The sequence below is a fragment of the Arvicola amphibius genome, chromosome 9 (assembly GCF_903992535.2).
Source record: "Arvicola amphibius chromosome 9, mArvAmp1.2, whole genome shotgun sequence".
Taxonomy (NCBI): domain Eukaryota; kingdom Metazoa; phylum Chordata; class Mammalia; order Rodentia; family Cricetidae; genus Arvicola; species Arvicola amphibius.
In genome coordinates this window covers 31,506,634-31,514,171 of record NC_052055.2, presented here as the reverse complement: position 1 = coordinate 31,514,171, position 7,538 = coordinate 31,506,634, and the positions used below count along the sequence as shown (strand labels likewise).

General features: G+C 43.7%; 1 pseudogene; it reads right to left on the bottom strand.

The window, feature by feature from the left end:
* Window positions 1-3,580: 3,580 nt before the first annotated feature.
* Window positions 3,581-4,351, bottom strand: LOC119823988 (annotated as a pseudogene).
* Between the last annotated feature and the right edge of the window lie 3,187 nt (window positions 4,352-7,538).

Sequence of the window (7,538 nt, the reverse complement as noted above, 5' to 3'; positions counted from 1 at the left end):
AAAGAAGATAATCACTCAGGTTTCAAGGAAGAAGTTGTGATTGACAGCTGTCAATATTGTGCAAGTGGCTAAGAATGGAAATTTTAGATTAAAAAAAATGTTTTATACTAGGGACAAAGAGAGCTTTAACAATTGTTGACTGCAGTGTGAGAAAAGCTGACAAGGAACACAGTTATCTCTTTCCTATCCCCTTTAGCCTTATATGTATACCACATGCATGCTATCAAGTAGAAATGGAAAAGGTGTTGCTTATTTGCAACACAAACACTTTGGACAACATCCAATAAGCTTGATCAAGCAAAATGATAGAGGATGAACAGAAACAAAATTAAAAAGCGATGTGGCACAAATGCAGGGTTGGGAAGATGGCTCTATTCAAGTGTTCGCTATAGAAGGCTAAGGACTGGAGTTCGGTGCCTCAGGAACCTACACGAAGGCTGGGTAGGTGTGGAAACCCATCTGTAATTCTGATCTGAAGAAGCAGACATAGAGGATGTCCCAGAGTGAACTGGTTGCCAAGACCATCCCTGCTACTGAGCTCTGGGTTCAGTTAAGAGACCCTACACCAGTGAATAAGATAGAAGAGCAATTAAGGATATTTTTGATATCAACCTCTGTCTTCCACATGTTCACATGCATGTGCAGCCTTATATACCTGTGCATATACATTTGCAAAGAAGCGTATCATACACACAAGGGCAAAGACTTTCATAGTAGGGTATACCAACATACCATGCCAAAGAACTTTAAAAATCAGTATAAAACCAAGACTATTCCTAGAACAACAAGATTCGGGGATCTCTATGATTAGGATACACAACATTTACCCTTTAAATGATTTCTAAATAAAACAACATGAAACCAACAATTTCTGTAGGTTTTAACAACTCCGGCGTATGACTTCATTCCCTTATCATCTTAGTATCTAGACAGTGACAATATGAGAAGGAAAAATTCAAGCCAAACTACACATGAATGTAGAGGCAAAACTTATTTAAGATCTATTATCTATGATCAAGCTAAAGCTACACTAGGGGAAAAATTAAGTCATTTATCAAAGAGCTCAGTGTCACGTGTGGCTAAGCCTTTTTGTCTCTGGTGTTCTGCTCCATGGGTGTGGAGAAGTCTAAACTCCTATAAATCTCAAGCAAGACCTTGAGGAACTTCCCAGCTTCTTTTACTGATTCTGAAATTGGCTACTTCTCTCAGGGTCATGACCAAGTACCAGACAAGAATCCTTTTAAAGGAAGGGAGGGGTCATTTGGCTCAGAGAGGGTACATTCTTTCACCATAGGGGAAGGTGTGGAAGCTAGAGGCAGCTGGTGGTCACGTGGCATCCAGAGTGAGGAAGCAGAGAGGCAAATGCTGGCGCCCAGCTTGCTCTCACTTCCTCCCTTTTCTCTTCTTATCCAGTCTGGGTCCCACCTGTGGATGGCGGGTCTTCCCTGTTCTGTTAGACCTCCCTAGGCAGTCCCTAACAGATGTGTCAGAGGTGTGTCTTCTAAGTGATTCCAAATCCAGGCACGTGGACAATGAAGATGAACCTTGACCATTCCCCACCAGCCCAGCTGATGGTGGGTTACCACCTGGCCCTGGTTCAGCCGCTGCTATGGTAGATCTGGAAGCCCCACCCTGAGGATGGATCAGTGTTGAGTGAACAGGATGCACCGTGTGGGGACAGCAGAACAGTCTATTTCCCTGGTGAGTCTCTCCAACAAACACAAATGAAAGCTCAGGAAGACTCAGCCACTAACAGCTGGCTACAAAGGCTAGAAGACTCACAGGACAGACCCCCAACAAGGCCCAGCCCACTAAGCATGCTTTTCCTGCCAGATCTCACAGTGGATCCTTTTACGTCTCACCAATGGTTACCACAGAGACCCGTAGAAACTTGTGTTTCAACCCCAACGGTATGGAGAAAAGCAAGAAGCCTTTTAAGCAGACTCAAAGGTAAAAAGGAGGCTTGTGTGAACGAGCTCATCGATTAATAAAGTATTAGCAGCATATAGCCTCCATGAAAGTCACAGCCTTGATTAATGAGGTGGCTCCTAGCATTCCCTCAGCCCTCAGCATGCTGCAGTGTTAGCAACAAGCTCCATTCCCTGCCACTGTGGAGTGGGATCCCCCCTCCTGAAGTGTGCCTCCATGTCAAACATTTCTTCTGCTCCCTCTTGCAGCAGGTAGGTGGCTGGGGCCTGCTGCAGCTGCAGGTCCACAGAAAATGCTGTTGCCTCAGCAGCGATGGTCAAGCAGCTGCGGACCAACTCCGCATGCCCAGAGCATGTGGCACAAAGAACTTCCGCATTGCTGCCAAGAGGAGAGCCACCATTCAGAGACCTCAGTCTTCCTACAAGACTTATATATATATTTTTTCCTGGTTCTTTTGTTACTACTCTTAGTGTACAAAAACTCACTTTCAAAGCATCCATTAAAAAAAAAAAAAAAAAACTGTCTGCATCTCATTAGGGAGATCCTTGTCTGGTCCAGCGTCACTAAATACCCACTAATAGTGGTCGCTAGAGGTCGTGGAGGGCTAGGAGATCAAAATGTTAGTTGCCCAAACTTCATCGTTTCACCTTACACATTTAACAACCATGCTGTACCCTGGAAATACGTACAATAGAATTTAAAAACAGTTAAGATGAGGCTCAGTGGGTAAAGGTGATTCTCATCAACTCGGACGACCCAAGTTCAATTCCCAGACCCGGGTGGTGCAATCAGAGAACCAACCCTCTACAGTGTGATGTGGTCACCATCAGACATAATTGGTTTCGTGGGGGCATTTTTAATTTAGGTTTCTTTTATTTATGTTTAATGTTAATTCCATGCTGTGTCTCAGTAAGAACAATGCAGATGCTGCATCTGTGGCTCCAGTCAGACATCCCAGTACAAATTAGCTTCAAGTTACACATACTGAACAAAAGAGGTTGAGCCAGCAGAAGAGGAGGAGGGGGGGAAGGAGGCTGAGGAGCGAGGGAAGAGGAAGAGAGTTGAACAGGCAGGCACGCAGGCTAAAATAACACCTTCTAAGCTAACCTGCTTCAGAGGGGGAGGAGTTGGGAAGAATGAGCAAGCAGCGAAGGATTGTTGAACTGTTACCAGCACCATGCCATTCAGCAACGCTTCAGCAGAGTTCCAAACGCATTTGACAGCAAAACCATTATAACAAACCCCCCCCCCCAAACACCAAGCTAATATCCAATTAAGTTTAAACACTGGTATAAAATTCATTTAAACAATTAAAAGAAGGAAAAATGACAGCACATATGCCTCTATCATGTGATTAATCTTGCTTAGATGCATCACCTAGAAGTCTAATGGCTTTCAAATGTCATTTCCATTTCTAATGATGATCTTGCCCGTGTGGCTGGAGACAATACAGCAATGCTGAAAAAGCCTCTGTGCAGTCCTGTTAGTGTCTTAAAGAACCTAAAAGCTGTGACCGGTAAAATCCACAGAAATTCACTCTTGCCTTTAAGAACTTCTGAAAACTGTTTGTTTGTACAATGGGGAACTTCCAAGGGAAGGGTGGGGAGGGATGGTGATCAGAGATGTGTTCTCTTGATGACTTTAGCACGGCTCACTGATTTTCATCTTCCACATCCCGCAGGGCTTCTTTATTCTGCTCTTCACCATCGCCCTGCACCTCTGAGGTCCAAAGCGTCAAGTTATCACGTAGCAGCGGCGCGGTAAGCGTAGAGTCCGTGTAGCTTTCTTCACTCAGCGTGTCCGGTTCTGCAATAGCGTCGTCAAAGACCGCTTTTGCCAACCTGCAGGCACAGTCAGGGGAATTAAGAATTGCATAATAGAATACAGAAACGTTGAGAGCAAGACCTAAAAGAATGGGGTGTGTTGGAGGAAGTTCTGTCACGGCAATGACGTCGCTAGCAGCTTTGTAAGCCGCGAGGCTGTTTTCTGCTCCTCCTTCCTGTCCGTTTCCTTTGGCAAACTCAGCCACATCCCTGTGGTAGTCCCCTTTCATTTTCTAATAGAAAACCTTGGACCCACCAGTGTTAGCTGCTGGAATGAGGTGTTTGTCCCGTACATCCAGAAAGTCACAAAAGATTAATTTGAGCTCAGTTTCAACCATTTGCTGGTACTCTCGAAGCATCTTTAGTTTGTCCTCTCCTCTCTTGTTTTCTTCCTTCTGTTCAGTGCTGCTGATGAGTCTCCAGGATGCTCTTCTGGCTCCAATCACCATTTTGTATGCAACAGATATAAGGTTTCATTCTCCAATTGTCAGCTCCACATCCATTCCTGCTACTTTCTTCATCGATTCCACCATTTCCTTGTATCGCTTGGCCTGCTCTGCCAGCCTTGCCTGGTACACGAGATCCTCTGGATCATCCATAGCGGCAATGGCTCCGGCAGGGTCTGCGCGACTGATGGGAGCCAACAGATGGAAGACTCTCAGCCTCTCGTTCTGTGTCCAAGCATCCGAGCAGTAAAATGGCGGTACCTCTGGACATAATTGTTTAACAAATTTGGTAGTTAAGATGGTAAAACATTCTTTTATGATTTTTATAAATTTGTATTTTGTAAGCCGTGGGACTTTTTTAAGGCTAGCTTATAATGGAGCAGTGAAAGACTAAAGTCATCCTAAGCTCAAGGTCTCCAAGCTGGAAAGATCCTCGTAGGGTTTGGTACCCAACCATGCTTGCTGGAGAATTCCATGTGTGAATGTGGGTTTCTTCTAGGTTCAAGTAGGGTGTCGGCACTCAGGCGGCCCCAATGCTCCAGTTTGTTCTTTTGGAGCCTATTCTTCCACAGAATTAGTACCGCTTGTAGACAGACTGCTTGTTCATTTCCCCGCCACCCAGACCTGAATAATCATACAGAAACTATATTAATTACAACACTACTAGGCCAATGACTCAGATGTATTATTAACTAGCTCTTACATATATTAATAGAATTGGGTTAATTTAATATGTATCACCATGAGGCTGTGGCCTACTGGTAAGGTTCCAGTGTCTATCCAGCGGCAGCTACATGGCGTCTCTCTGACTTCACCTACTCTCTCTCTCTAGATCTCTGTTCAGATTTCCACTGGCTTGGCTTTGGTAAGCCATTGAAGCAACACATACATAGAAGGACACCTCACAACCACTGCCCACCCCACTCCAGGCATGAAAATGCATAGCCATATCATTTGCTCATCTGGACAGGTTAGAACTTTCAGATTCTGTTCTGTCTACAGAGAGCGAGAGAGTAGTTATAGTGACTGTTTCCTGGGGATCCATTGTGCTGGCAAAGGCACAGCATGCATCCTGATTAGAAGGCCAGGTCATGATGGGGACTTCCTGCTCTCCAGAGTTTTGCATGTACCTTCATGGCTTCGTTGAGCTTTGCTGTTTTAGATTTGTGTTATAATTGGTTTATCCTCACTTTTAATCATTCATCTCGCCCAACTTTTCTTATATCCTGTTTGCTGTTCTTTTCTAGACATTTGATAGAAATTTAAATTGTCATACTGAATGTGGGAATTGAAGGTATCAGAATTATGAGTTCAAAGCCAGCCTGGGATACATAAAAGCTTGCTTCAAAGGGGGAAGATGAGCAAAGAAAACAAAAACAAAATCTCTCTTTTTACCTTTAACTGATCAAATTTAAATGTTTTGTTCTCATGTGCTTTGAGTTTTCTATTGTGTAATCTTAGCATACATTCATGGATCCTATTAAACATGTCCTGTGAAGCCAGGGTCAGTCTTTTCAAATGTATACCCAACTGTAGATCATACACAGATGACTTCAGTGCATTTGAGAGAAGGTGAAGTTTTATGTTGCTGGTCACATTCACTGCAAGTTAACTATGTGGCTTAGATCTTCTGTATAATTACTGGGCTATGATTGGCTGAGTCTATTACCAACTATTGAGAAAGTTATATTAAAATATTCCTCAGTGGGTGACCTCAGACAATTGCATAAATGCACTGACTGGTTTATTTCAATCTATCAGATTTTGCTTTAAACATTTTCAAACTAGGACATTGCATGCATACAGATGTATGCCTGCTGGATTTGCCCTGTCTAGCTGTTGAATGTCTATTTAGACAGATAATATAGCTGCTGATGCTTGTTGATTTAAAGGTTACTTTCCTGGCATTTGAACAGGTACTTTGTGCAGACAGCTGATAGAAACATTTCAATTTTCCACTGATTTGGAGATCCGTCTTCGGTTATCAGCTCTCAAATTTTGTTATTGCCTAAGCTGAATGACGTTGTTCCTAGCTCTTGAGTTTCTTTGCTACTCGCACTTACTCTTCAAACAGCTTCCCACTGGTTCTTCCCCACAGGGCTCTTGTGATCTATTAGACATTACAAAAGGCCTCTGTAGACCAAAGATCTTAGATAATCTTTATGGCCCCTAACATTTGAGGGTGTGAACTTGCCTGTCTCCTTACCTCCTTCCTATGGATTCCCATCTCCGCAAACACCAGAGACGGGTTCTATGTCAGTACGATGCTTAGAGGCCACTGTCCCCAGGTTCTCATTGACAGCCAGCGTCACCTGTCATCAGGGGTAGCTTGTTGCCTTAGTGAAGCAGCCTTGCTTTGGGGTAGCTAGTGAACATAGGTGCTGTGTTCTCTGGCTTCATGCTAGTAATTTTAATATCACTGAGCCTTTTCTTTTCTTGGCCACATTTTATTAATCTACCTATTCTTCTTGCTTCTCTTCAGTCTTCCTTTCCCCCCACCCCTGCCTACCCTTTTCTTCTCCTCCTCCCTTCCCTCCAATTTTCTTCTCTCTCACTTTACTCTTATTCTCCTTTATTTTTATTTCTGGGTTATTACTAGATCAAAATTCTAAGTAGTCATCCCGGTGGGCATTAGGATTAGACTCGGTAATGTCAGCATGGATCCACAAACTGTAGGAGTATACCCCTTATTGGCAAGTCTCCCCCTTCCTACCTTGTATTTCCTCTACACCCAATGCTACCAAGCTCCATTCAAACATCCAATTCCTTATTCCTACTGCCGTATTTTAAATTGGTTCTGTCTGTGAGCCATTTTCCCCAGAGAATGTCCTACAATTTCCTATGCATCCCAACCTAAAATATAACCACTACCACTTGCCTAGAATTGGTAGGGGTAGGGGTGGTATGTGTCAATATCTTGACAGGGACAAGAGTTCCTTATAGCTCATAGAAGAGACCTTGTCGGGTGTCTGCTTCATCTGAGAGCTTTACAGGGCCCCCGATAGAGGAGCGTCTCTCTGGTAGCAAGTGCACATGGCTGTGATGAAGTTCAAGTTTAAAAGATGCTTGGAATTGCCTGTATCTAGCCCCTTACCCAGCTCTTAATGGTTACTATATGAACACTGAAGGAACAAATAAGTATGAAAATTACTTCTGGAGCTATAGTGTGATTGACTCTTCCTTAAGAAGAAGATGCCATGTCCTGGTGAGAGATGAAGACTGGGGCGGGCGGAGTGGACCGATTCTTTGAAAGCCTTTGATGCTGAGTTTTTCCTTCTAGGCTTGTGGGCTCTGTTACACACAGTTAGCAGGTGGCTGTCTCTATGCAAGTGGCTGTCTA